The 13333-nt window shown below is 51.1% G+C and overlaps 1 protein-coding gene across 1 annotated transcript in view; it reads left to right on the forward strand.

Annotated features, from left to right (window-relative positions):
* Positions 1-13333, forward strand: part of SMARCD3 (SWI/SNF related, matrix associated, actin dependent regulator of chromatin, subfamily d, member 3) — a 74715-nt gene that overhangs the window by 671 nt on the left and 60711 nt on the right. The window lies entirely within an intron of this gene.

The following is a 13333-nucleotide window of genomic DNA, read 5'->3' on the forward strand; positions in this document are numbered from 1 at the left end:
GTCCGGCCCGAGAGAAGAGAGCTGGTCTTGCGGGAGCAAGCATGACTTGTCCCCTTAAGCTAAGCAGGATCCGCCCTGGTTGTATACAAAAGGGAAACTAGAAGTGTGAGCGCTGTAAGATACTCCCCTCCGGGGATGGAGCCGCTCTGGGAAGAGCATCTAGGCTCCAGGCTTCTTCCCTGGCAGCATCTCCAAGATAGGACAAGATTTTTTATTTTTATTTTTAAATAGGACAAGATTTTTTAATTGAACCAACAAACTACCAAAGCATACAGTACAGATAGGGCTGAGAGAGATTCCTGCCTGCCACCTTGGAGAAGCCGCTGCCAGTCTGTGAAGACAATACTGAGCTAGATGGACCAATGCTCTGACTCAGTCTATGGCAGCTTCCTAGGTTCCTCTAAGGGACAGCAGCCAGGCTGCCTGGCTGGCAAGGCTGTTGCTGGCCAAGAGGGTGCAGCCTCTCTCTCTCTCACACACACACACCCGCCACCCCTTCCCCTTACACGGCTGGATCCTAATGCCCCCCCCCCGAGTTTCAAGAGGTCGTTCAGGGGCTGTTCAGCCAGGATCAGGGCTGGCTCTGCCCCTTCTTCGCCACAGCATGAGAAAGGGCGCGGGGGGGGGGGCAGGCCAGGCCCACTTGGGCAGCTTGCTGAGCACAGCTGGGCGCAGCTTTTTGGAGGGTGCTTCAAGGCGGGGGGGGGGGCGGGGAAGCCCCCTCGGGTGCCTCCCTGGGCGTCTGCGGAGGCAATTTCTCTCCTGCCCTTTTGGAATTCCTGCTCCCAAGCATGTGTGCCCCCCTCCCCCCCCGCCCGTGGCGCTAAGCCTGGGTGGCTTTCTGTGCCTGGCAGGAAGGGCTGGATGAGGCGCCCCCTCTGGGGCTGCCCCAAGACTCCTAGCCCCAGGGAGCCTGGAGAGCCCTTCCCCTGTGGAGGAGGAGGAGGAGGAGGATGCCGCCGCTGCCGCCTTCAGGCAGGTGCTCCTCTTGGGGGGTCTCCTCATAGTCTTCTTGGGTGTGTTTTCTCAGCTGAAAGAAGCAGGCCTTTCCGAGGGAGGCGGGTCACCCTCTCTTCCAAGTCTCTGCCTGATGGTGAGTCTGACTGGGGGTGCACATGTGCACACACACACCCCCCAGCTGCAGGCAGAGCGACTGGCTCTCTTTCTGGGCTGGCACAAGGAGTTGGGGTGCTGTCCAGTGTGCCCCAGTGGCCTTTTCATCGACCTCGGCCCAATCCTGACCCTCTGCCCCATGAGTGCCCAGGAAACAGCAGCCCTCTGCAAGGCTGGGACTTCCGGGGGTGGGGTGGGGGTGGGGGTGGGGCAGAGGCGGGGGCTGCCTTGGAACCTCTTCCTGCTGCTCTGGCCATGCCCGGCTGGCTTCGAAGGCCACCTGGAGCACCAGTCTTCAGCGGAGACCACCCCTCGGGGGCCCCAGGACACGGTGTGCTCCTCTGCCCAGCAACAACTCTTCAGGGGCATATGGGGGGTGGGCAGAGAGAGGTCCCTTCCCCAGCCCCGGCGTCTCAGTCACTTCCCTGAGGTGGACCCTGGGGGGGGGTCCTATGCCTCAGTGCTCTGGGCCATAGTGCTCTGTGCACTGAGTCGGCCTCACTGGCAGGCCCACCGTGGGCACTGCCCTCACCAGGATGTTGAGAGTGGACAGAGGTGCCTTCCACGGATTCAGACCGTGCCCCCTCGGCCTGCTAGCAGCTGCTAGGCTGCACAGCTGCCTGGGAGCCCCCTCTCTCCGCCAGGCGGCCCTCTGCCTCACCCCCTTCATGCTAACTCAACTCTGTAGTGCACTGTGATGTGAACTTGGGGGCAGAGCAGAAGCCATTTGCCGCAGCTGCTGGAGGAGGAGGAGGAGGAGGAGGAGGAAGAGGGTGAGGGTGAGATGGTCTAAGTCCTGGAGGCAGTTTCCTACAAACCAACCCATGAGCTTTGCTGATGTCCTTGCACCCGTTGGAGATACAAGCTAGGGCTGAGAGAGCTTCTGGCTGCCTGCAACCTTGGAGAAGCTGCTGCCAGTCTGTGTCGACAATACTGAGCTAGATGGACCAAGGGTCTGACTCGACATATGACAGCTTCCAAGGTTCCCTCCTTGGTGTTGGGAATTCTCTCTGGTAGAGAAACCCTTTTTCATTATAGCAGAGTTCACAGAGCCACAACACATCAGATTTAGTTAGGCATGCTTGTATGCCGAGAGTAAAGTAACTTGGAGCCAGTTCATCGTTTCAAATCAATATATAAGGCATTTATGAAGGAACTCCATTCTAGATAAGAAAGTGAGGAGTTAGGATCTCTATTCTATCTATCTAGCTGGATGCAGATGGATTCTGCATCTTCTCTGCACACAGGGTGCAGGGAGAGAGGCTTGCCATGTTGCAAGGTAGAAGGCACAGGAAGAGAAGAGAGAGGAAGTGTCCCTGAGAGTAGCAATCTACATTTCAAAGGGATAGTGTCAGAGCAGTAGAGAAGGGATGACCAATGTCTTGACCCTCTAGACCTCTGACTTACTAGTCTGTCCTCCACTGTCTTTGAGACAAGAGACAGTGCAAAGTCCTTAACTTCCAACACCCCCTCTGGATGTTTCCTGGCTCAGCTCACAAGATTCATTTTCTCTCTCAGCTTTTCAAAGCAGGGTCTTGGTAGTGGCTCAGTGAGTATGTCTGCAAGCATTTCATTTGTCGGGCAGTAGATCAGCTTGATTAGTCCATCCTTCTGCAGACTTCTCACTACATGGTACTTTACATCAATATGTTTGGTACGCTCCTTTACATCTTCTTGTCTGGAGAGTTGAATGCAGTTTTGGCTGTCTTCATACACCGGTATGGGCTGTGGTACCTCTGTACCTAGATCTTTCAGTAGTTGACACAGCCACTGTATCTCGTGACAGCCCCGTGCAGCTGATACATATTCCGCTTCAGTGGTTGATGATGCTCCTATGTCTTGCTTTCTGCTTGACCAGCTTATGGCTCCATCACCATAGAAAACTATGTGACCGCTGGTGGATTTCCTTTCTGTTAGATCTCCATCCCAGTCTGCATCTACGTATGCTTCTAGTTTTGCTTGACTGTTAGCTGGTAGCTGGACCCTAACCCTAACCCTCTTCATTGCATTCCAGTCCTTGACTGTTGGTGATGCAGTCTTTCTGCAAAGTAAGCCAACTGCTGTACTAATATCTGGCCTAGTGAGTGTACTAATGTATAAAAGCTTACCCAATGCTTCACGATATCTATGGTTGTCAGATAGTGGCTCAGTTTGATCTTCTTGCTTTATGTAGTTCATTTCCATTGGAGTTGGTGTAGGATTCGCATTTTCCAGTCTGAGAAAGTTTATCAAGTCTTTAATTTTCTGTTCTTGGTTGATGAGGAAACTTCCATCTTTCTCTCTTTGTACTTGAATGCCCAAGTAGTGTGCAATGTTGCCAAGTCGCTTGACTTCCACTTCTCTGTTCAGATGATGCATTATTTCCTTGCTGTCATCTGGATTTTCATAGGCAAGAATCAAATCATCAACATACGCCAAAATGTAAGTCCATTTGCCATCTCTGCATTTCATGTATAGGCAGGGATCCGCGTTGCTTCTTTTGAAGTTTGCTTGAAGCAGCATATCATTTAGTTTTATGTTCCATGCTCTGGCAGCCTGTTTTAAACCGTAAATGCTCTTTTGCAGTTTGCATACATAGTCCTCTTTGCCTTTCTCTAAGAAACCTGGTGGTTGTTGCATGTAAATGTCCGCTTCTAGTTCGCCATGCAAGAATGCAGTTTTCACGTCTAGGTGTTCAACATGCATTCCTTTGCTAGCAGCAATACTTAACAGAGTCCTTACTGTGGTATGTTTAACCACTGGTGGTTCATCATAATCTTCTCCATATTTCTGTGAATATCCTTTCGCTACTAATCTGGCTTTGTAGCATTGAATCTCACCATCAGCATGATGTTTGAGTTTGAAAACCCATTTGCAGCCTATAACTTTCCTTCCTTGAGGTAACTTAGTAAGAGTCCAGGTTTTGTTTTTCTGTAGAGCCTCAAGCTCATCAATTGCAGCTTATTTCCACTTCTGGGCTTCTGGTTGGGGTAGCTGGGATATTTCCTCCCATGATGAAGGTTCTGGTTGTTCCACCGTTCTTGCGAGGTAGGATAGTCTCGGGGCTGGAGCACCTCTGTTTGTGCGCGTTGATTGCCTCACCTCACCCTCTGTTGTCTCTCCCATTATCTCAGGTGCGTCGGGTGGATCGCTGGGGGTCTCTATGTGGAGTGTGGTTGGATCTGGATCTGCTGTCTCCTCCTCCTCAATTCCTCTGAGATTAGGAAGCATAATCCAGTCATAAGGGTGCTTGGTCTGGTTGCTTGCTTCGGTGTAGGCCCCCTCTGAAGACGTAGCTCTTTCATATTCTCATCAAAATACACCGCTTTGCTTATGGTTATCTTGTTGGTGTCAGGATCCAGAATTCTGTAGCCTTTGGATTGTGCTGAGTAGCCTACAAAAATCCCTTTTGTGGCCCTAGCCCCTAACTTAGTCCTTTTTTCCTTTGGGATGTATGGGTAAGCTGTGCTTCCAAAGACACGCAAATGTGTCATGGATGGCTTATGACCATGCCAAAGTTCATATGGTGTTGTTCCTATAGGCTTTGTGTGCATTCTGTTTTGTATGTATATAGCAGTCATGATGCCTTCTCCCCAGAGTTTCTGTGGGAGATGTGCGTCAGCAAGCATGCATCTTACCATATCCAGAAGGCTTCTATTTTTCCTTTCTGAGACTCCATTTTGGGATGGGTTGAAAGCTACCGTGGTTTGATGCATGATTCCATGTTCTCTCAGAACTGCTGTGTGGCACTGGACGTATCTTCTCCATTGTCTGTGTGCAGGATCTTTGGCTTCCACCCAAATTTGTTGCTTGCCATGGCCACGTAGTCCTGGAGTTTCTCGAGCATCTGTGATTTCTCCTTTAGTAGAAACACAACAGAATATTGTGAGAAATCGTCTGTGATTGTTAAGAAATATTTGTGATTACCTATGGTAGCTGGTGGTGGTCCAGATATATCGCTGTGGATCAGCTCCAGGGGTCTTCTCGTCTTCCTTTCACTCTGCTTAGGAAATGGCTTGTTACCTTCTTTGGACTCAAGACAACAAACACAGTTAGTTACAATGTCACATGGTACAAAATCAATGCCATTAGCTAATCCCTTTTCCTTCATGTTCTGGATTGACTCATGACTCCTGTGTCCCAGGCATCTATGCCACAGTTGCAAGCAGTTTTCATGCAGGCATGACTGAGCAAGGTTCACTTCATTAGGCTGGTATGCCTCAGGTTTGGACCAGGCTGGTCTTTCTCTGTCTGTTTTTGATACAGGTTGCTCCTGCATGCTGTATAGGCCTTTGCATTTAGAGCCTACAAGGCAAACTTCTCCATTCTGGGTAACAACACATTGTCCATTTCTAATATACAGTTCACAACCTTGTTTCTCTAGCTTGGATATTGAAAGCAAGGAGTTTGAGAAGTTGGGGATATACAAAACATCTCTCACAAAAAACTCATTAATTGATCCATCCAATAACTTGCAATACAAAATTCCTTTGCCTTTCTTCTTTGCTTTAATTGTAGTATTATTGCCCAAATGAACAATCTCTTCAGGAATATCAAACAGTTCAGTATAGAAATCCAACTTATTTGAGATATGAACTGAAGAACCACTGTCTAAAATAAACTTTTCATCGCCTTGCATCAAGGAAAAATTGAAATTCTTATTTGAATCATCTGCACGCTTAATGTCCTTATTTAAATTTCTCTCAGTAAAATCGACTCTTCTTGTCTGATTCTTGGGACAGTTCACCACCTTGCAGCCAAATTGGTTACAAAGAAAGCATCTAAAGGCATTAGTCCCAGTTGGCCTCATTCCAGGAGCAGTCTCCCTGCTGGCGGTCATGTGACCTCTCTCTCTGGACTGAGTTTCCTTGGCAATGAAGCCAGACCTCTTTGTATGCAAATGTGGGGGGCCCATGCGGTTTCCTCTTGCAGCATTCCCTCCCCACCTTGGGTTTCCTCTGGAATGGCCAATTGTTGCTTTAAGAGCAAAGTTACTTGCCAATTCACTTTCATAGCGAGAATTCAAAACTTTCTTCTGCTTGCTTCAGAAGATATGGTTTCCACTGCTTTCTCAAAGCTTAGAGTGCTGTGGACTTCCAATTGGCTGATTATATTGCTATAGCTGGGGGGCATGCTTAGGAACAGAGCTTCCAGCTTCTGACTCTCTGTAAATTCCTCCCTTGCATCTTTAAATTATGCAAAAAAAGCCCCATAGCAGTCCAACATGCATGGCAAAACAGTACCCATCTTTATACTGGAGATTCTGCATTTTCTTAAGTTAAAGGTGTATGCCCACCCCTATTTCATATGCAAGGAATCTAGTTTGCTTAGCATTTCCTTTGAGGTCTCAAGATCACATATAGTAGTAAGATAGTTTTTACTCACAGAAGCAGCTATCAAAGCTTGAGCTTTTGCATCCCTGAGCACCCATGTTTCTTTAGCAGTCTTCTCAGCAGCTGTAGTTCCATCTGCGGGTGTGTGTGTGTGTGTGTGTGTGTGTGTGTGTGTGTGTGTCTTCCTCAGTTACTTTCTGGAGGCCTTCAGCACGCAGTGCAAGCCTCAGTCGGGTTTTCCATTCCTAGTAATTGTCTGGGTTCAGGATAGTCAGCCTGAGTTTTCCCTCTAGGTAAGTAGCCATCCTCACTGAGCTCCAAGAAAGGGCAGCTGCTGTAGATTAGCAATTCAAAGCATCCACGCTAGATCTCACTGGATCTCCTGGAACAAACTTAACTCTTCAGTTGCAGTACACGCAGCTCAAAATACTGGGCCCATAACCTGTTGGGAATTCTCTCTGGTAGAGAACCCCTTTTTCATTATAGCAGAGTGCACAGAGGCACAACATAGCAGATTTAGTTAGGCATGCGTGTATGCTGAGAGTCAAGTAACTTGGAGCCAGTTTATAGTTTCAAATCAATATATAAGGCATTTATTAGAGAACTCCATTCTAGATAGGAAAGTGAGGAGTTAGGATCTCTAATCTAGCTAGCTAGCTGGATACAGATGGATTCTGCATCTTCTCTGCACACATGGTGCAGGGAGGGGAGCTTGCATGTTGCAAGGTAGAAGGCACAGGAAGAGAAGAGAGAGGAAGTGTCCCTGAGAGTAGCAATCTACATTCCAAAGGGATCGTGTCAGAGCAGTAGAGAAGGGATGACCAATGTCTTGACCCTCTAGCCCTCTGACTCACTAGTCTGTCCTCCACTGTCTTTGAGACAAGAGACAGCGCAAAGTCCTTCACTTCCAACACCTGGAGGGCATTCTCCAGCTCCCGTTGGCTGCAGGATCCTCACTGCTGCACAAGGCTGAGCAGAGGCCAACAGTCCAGCTTGCTCGGCTCCCTCTCTGCTGACACTGTACTGCTCAGACACAGGCAGGAGCAGAGCAGTTTGCTACTTATGCTCGCAGGAGATGGAGGGGAAGGGTGTGTGCGTGCACGCACAGATGAGAGAGAGAGAGAGAGAGAGAGATTGCCCACATCAAGTCCTCTCACTAGATTTCACAGAGAGGGGGAGTGTAGAAGACTTGAGGTGAAATCCGTCTCTTGGCTCCTCTTGCTGTCTACAACTTGACTCATCCCTTGACGGGTCTGCTTTGTGTGCCTCTTGAAATCTTTGCCAACCCATGAAAGCAGCGGGCCACATGCCAGGGCTGTCGTCAGCGACCTTGACTTCGCCACCCCGCCCTGGCCGTCTCTTGAGGCAGTGTCAGGATACAACCACAGGCTGTATGTATAATGTGGATGCCTCGTGCATTTCTTCCATCATTGGGGAAGCTGTGAAGATGGCAACAAAAACAGGAGGCCCTCAGCAAAATGGCCTCCCTTATGGGCTGGATGACTGAGACTCAGAATGTTTCACCAAAAAATGAGGGGCTGCCATCAAAAAGGCCACATCGCCTGTCACCACCCTCCAAGCTTCATGGGGGGCGGGTCGGGGCGGGAGGACGTGAAGTAGCAGCGCCCCGGCAAGAAAACACCAGCACTTCGACTTGTGCCCAGAAATAGAGAGGCAGCCAGTGAAGCTCTTTCCAAACTGGTTAGAGATGGTCAGAAGAACTGGTCCCAGTTAGCAGCCTTGAATCCAGGGGCATCACTCTAGCTGAACGAGAGGATGCAGGGGTGCTTGGGCCTGCCCGCAGAATGGCAGCTTGCACTTTGGTCTCCCCCTCGTGCCGCTCTGGAGGGAGGGGCCCATCTTCACTTCCTATGCCAAGGCTCCCCTCCAACCTTGCCAGGCCCCCGCTTGAGTCACTGCTGTGTTTGGTACACACGAGATTTCTGAGAAGGTTGCAAAGGCAGCCCCCCACCCCGGCCCCAATGGAGAGTGCTTTGCAGCAGACAGTCTAAGCTTGATGTCTCTGTCCAAGAGGATGCCTTCCGTGCTGGTGCACCAAGGAGGCCCAAATGGCTTCAGCAGCAGCAGCAGCAGCATCCCCCATGGCCAGTGGTATCCAAGGCCACAAAGAGGGCCGGGGGAGGGGGAGCAGGTCACACTCCCCCATCAGCCTCCTCCTGCCACTGGTCACTCATCAGGGCCATCAGAGCAGCTCCTATTCAAATCTGGGCCTCAGGCCAACTGGAAGAGGTGCTAGAGGAGGAGGAGTTCCATGGCAGAGCGCCTGGAGGGGCAAGGCCACCCCCCAGCCCCACCATGCCCTCCAAGGGGAGATTGGTCAGAGTCACCAGAATCTTCTCAGGAGCGCTTCTTCAGGAGCCGTCTGGGCAGCAGGGGCCACTCCTCCCCACCAGGAAGTGTCCACTGCTTCCTGGGCACAGCTGGTCAGTCAGGCCCTGCTAGATATTACTAGCCATCGGTGGGGGAGCTGGGAGCTGTCTTCTCCCAAGCCAGGCCATTGGTCCATCCAGCTCAGTGCAGACGCCAGAGTTCCACACTGAGGTGGGTCTTTCAAGGACATCAGAACAGCCCTGCTGGATCAGGCCCAAGGAGGCTTATCTAGTCCAGCATCCTGTTTCACACCAGATGCCCACCAGATGCCGCTGGAAGCCTACAGGCAAGAGGTGAGGGGATGCCCACTCTCCTGCTGTTGTTCCCCTGCAACTGGTACTCAGAGGCATCCTGCCTCTGAGGATGGAGGTGGCCTATAGCCCTCCAACTAGTAGCCCTTGATAGACCTTTCCTCCATGAATTTGTCAAAGCCCTTTTTAAAGCAATCCAAGCTAGTGGTCATCATCACATCTCGTGGCAGATAATTTCATAGATTAATTATGCGCTGTGTGAAAACATGCTTCCTTTTATTGGTCCTACATTTCCTGGGAATCAATTTCATGGGATGACTCTAGTGTGAGAAAGGGAGAAGAATTTCTCTGTCCACTTTCTCCACACCATACAAGATTTCATAGACCTCTATCGTGTCTCCCCGCAGTCGTCTTTTTTCTAAATTAAAAAGCCCCAGGTGTTGTAGCCTTGCCTCATAAGAAAGGTGCTCTAGGCCCTTGATCATCTTGGTTGCCCTCTTCTGCACCTTTTCTGGTTCAATAATGTCCTTTTTTAGATGTGGTGACCAGAACTGTACACAGTACTCCCGGTGTGGCCGCACCATAGTTTTGTATAAGGGCATTATAATATTAGCCGTTTTATTTTCAATCCCCTTCCTAATGATCCCCAGCATGGCATTGGCCTTTTTCACATTGAATCGGCACTTTCAACGAGTTGTCCACCACGACCCCAAGATCCCTCTCCTGGTCAGTCATCGACAGCTCAGATCCCACCAGCGCATACTTGAAGTTGGGGTTTTTCATCCCAATGTGCATCACTTTACACTTGCCAACATTGAACCGCATTTTCCTTTTGTCGCCCGCTCCTCCATTTTGGAGGGATCCTTTTGGAGCTCCTCACAATCTGTGAAACACAGTCTGTTTTCCTACCTGAAAGAGTTTCGCATCATCTGCAAATCTGGCCACCTCGCTGCTTACCCCAACTTCTAGATCATTTTTGAATTAATTAAAAAGCACCGGTCCCAGTACAGATCCCTGGGGGACCCCACTTCTTACTTCACTCCATTTAGAGAACTGTCAGTTTATTCCTACCCTCTGTTTCCTGTCCTTCAACCAGTCAGCAATCCACACATGTACTTGTCCCTTTATCTCATGACTGCTAAGTTTCCTAAAGAGTCTTCGATGAAGAACTCTCTTGAAAGCTTTTTGGAAGTCCAGGTAGACTATGTCAACTGGATCACCTTGATCCACACACTTGTTGACACTCTCAAAGAACTCCAAAAGGTTGGTGAGGCAAGATTTACCTTTGCAGAAGCCATGCTGGTTCTCTCCCAGCAGGGCCTGTTCTTCTACGTGCTTTACAATTTTATTCTTGCTTTCCATAAATTTGCCTGGAATGGATGTTACGCTAACCGGCCTGTAATTTCCTGGATTGCCCCTGGATCGCTTTTGAAAATCAGTGTTATATTGGCTACATTTCAGTCCTCCAGTACAGAGCCTGATTGTAGGGATCTATATATATATTTCTCCTAGGTGTGCCTGGGGAAAATGCATCCCGGCAGCCCAGCTGATTGGCTGGGCTGCGGAGGCGCCTGATTGGCTGGCACACCCAGGAGGAGGAGAATTGGCCGGCCCACGCTGTTAAAAGGGTTTTCTTGCTTTCCAAACAGTTATTCTCTCAAAACTTGGTTTTCTCCCTGCTTTCCGACAGACCTTCCAACAGTCCTTCTGAGTAACAAAGTTGTTTTCCTTTCCACCGCATCCTGTATAGTTGAATTCTTCACACCTTTTTGTCTTTATACTGTAAAAGAAGCATGGTGTAAAAGACCACGGTGGTGGCCGCAGACTCTAGCGAGAGAGAGAGGCGCGCGGGGAGGGGGAGACAGAGCGAGCGAGAGAGGCGTGCGGGGAGGGGGAGACAGAGCGACCGAGAGAGGCGCACGGGGGGAGAGACAGAGCGAGCGAGGTGCGGCGGGGGGAGAGACAGGGCGGGCGAGAGAGCGGTGGGAGGACCAGCCAAACAAATTCTCCCAACTAACCACAAAAAGGAAGTGAACTACCGCACAGATGCTCTGTGCGGGTTCAGCTAGTATGTTATATATTTTAGCAAGGAGGTCGGCAATTTCACATTTGAGTTCTTCAAGGACTCTTGGATGGATGCTGTCTGGCCCTGCTAGTCTTCAATTTTTTGAGACAGTTTAAAACATCATATCTTGTCACTTCTATCTGACTCAGTTCTTTAGCCTCCATGTGTGAAAAGCCTGGTTCAGGAACAGGTATATGCTCAGCATCCTCTGCCATGAAGACAGATGCAAAGAACTCATTTAGCTTCTCTGCAACCTCCATATCCTCCTTAACAATCCCTTTCACTCCCGCATTGTCTAACGGTCCAACTGCCTCCCTGGGAGTTTTCCTGCTTCTGATATATTTGTAGAAGTTTTTGTTATTCCTCTTGATGCTTTTATTATTTATTTGATTTATATTCTGCCCTTCCAAAATGGCCCAGGGTGGTTTACAACAGAATAATTTAGCTTTTAGCGAAATGTTCCTCAAACTCTCTTTTTGCCTTGCTTATTGTCACCTTGCATTTCTTTTGCCAGAGTTTGTGTTCCTTTCTGTTCTCCTCATTTGGACAGGCCTTCCAATTTCGGAAGGAAGTCTCTTTCTCCTTTATGGCTTCCTTGAGTTTACCTGTTAGCCATGCTGGCATCCTCCTGAACTTAGTGGTACCTTTCCTCCTTTGGAGTATACAGTCTAACTGGGCTTCTAGTATTGTGGTTTTGAGCAAAGTCCATGCACTCTGGAGTGAAGTGACTCTCCTGATTTTCCTTTTCAGCTTTCTTTTCACCATACTCCTCATTTTGGAGAAGTTTCCTCTTTTGAAATTCAAAATGTCTGTGTTTGACATCCTTGGTGATTCTCTCCCCGCATGTATGCTGAATTTGATCGCACTATGGTCACTATAAGGGGCGATGACACTGACATCCCGCACCGGGTACTGGGTGCCATTCAAGATTAAGTCCAAGGTCGCCTTCTCTATGGTGGGTTACAGGACCTACTGTTCTAGGGCACAGTCATTCATCGTATCTAGAAATCTGACCTCTGGGTGCAGCAGGGAGGGCCATCTCCGTCCCGGCTTTTGGTGCAAGAATTGCTGTGCTGCTCTTCAGGCACCGACCGCAGCTTCTCCTGTGCCAGGGAAGCCGGAACCCGCCACCCGCCCCTCGAGCAGGGACTGCTGCCGCGTGGCTCCTGCTCGGTCTCTGGGCGCCACAAGCTTTTCCTCTGCAGGTCGAAGGCTCCGTGAAGCAGCAGTCACAAGAGGGCTTCTGCTCTCGGGGCTGATGATCACCTGGCAGCTGCGGGCCCGCGGCGCGTGTCTGGCGGGCAGACTGAGCGCGGCCTTGCGCTTGTGGAGCCGAAAAGCAACACCCAGCAACTGCACTCCTGCTCTGAAGCATTCTCCGGGCAGCCGACCTGTGGACTTGCTGTGCGCCGTCTGCATTCGGAGCAGCAATGGGGGGGGGGGCACTCTGCCCTCGTCACGGGGGCTCGGCTGGATCCCTCCTTCCTCTTGCTGGCTTTTGCAACGGCCCTTCACGATGCGAAAGCGGCGCATGCCAGCCCCAAGGCGGCCCCCCTGCCTGTCCCGCAGCGTCTGCCCCCTCTCGTGCGCCGCCCCTCCCGGCTACCCCCTCCCCCCCCTCCCCGTGGCCCCCACGGTTCGGCCAAGCTTCCTCCTGCTCCTCGCCCAAATGAAAGAAAGCATGCCGTTAAAGAAGGCCCCGCCCCCCCTTAGTGCCCCTGGGGGGGGGCAGCAGCGGGGAGCTGGGCCGCTGGGCCGGGGTGGGGGCGGACTCAAGCAAGGGGGGGCTGCCCTCAGCGCACGGGAGGGCCGCCCCCAGTTTGCCGCGTCTCCTGTGTCTTCGCTGCTGCTGCTGCTGCTGCATGTGCGGCGCCTGCTGAGGGGCCTGCCCCCCCCGCTTAACCCCCCTCCCAGCAGTATAACCTCCTGTCCTTCCTGCGCCTCTTTAGCGGGCTGCCGGGCTTTCCAGCGCCCTCCCAAAGCGGGAAAGGTCTGGGCTGGCTGCTGCCGCTGCCTCACACAGCCCAAGGGCGTGGTGGGAGCGTCGAGAGTGCCCTGGGAATCCGGGCCGCCCCTCCGGGTAACGGAAGGAGACCCACAGAAGGGGAGGCGGGGGGAGGAGAGCCGAAGATGCCCCCCCCACCTCTGTCTCGGCGGGCTCAGGGCAGGCCCACACCGCCCGGCGGCGTGGCAGGCTGTGG

The sequence above is a fragment of the Hemicordylus capensis genome, chromosome 6 (assembly GCF_027244095.1).
Source record: "Hemicordylus capensis ecotype Gifberg chromosome 6, rHemCap1.1.pri, whole genome shotgun sequence".
Classification (NCBI taxonomy): domain Eukaryota; kingdom Metazoa; phylum Chordata; class Lepidosauria; order Squamata; family Cordylidae; genus Hemicordylus; species Hemicordylus capensis.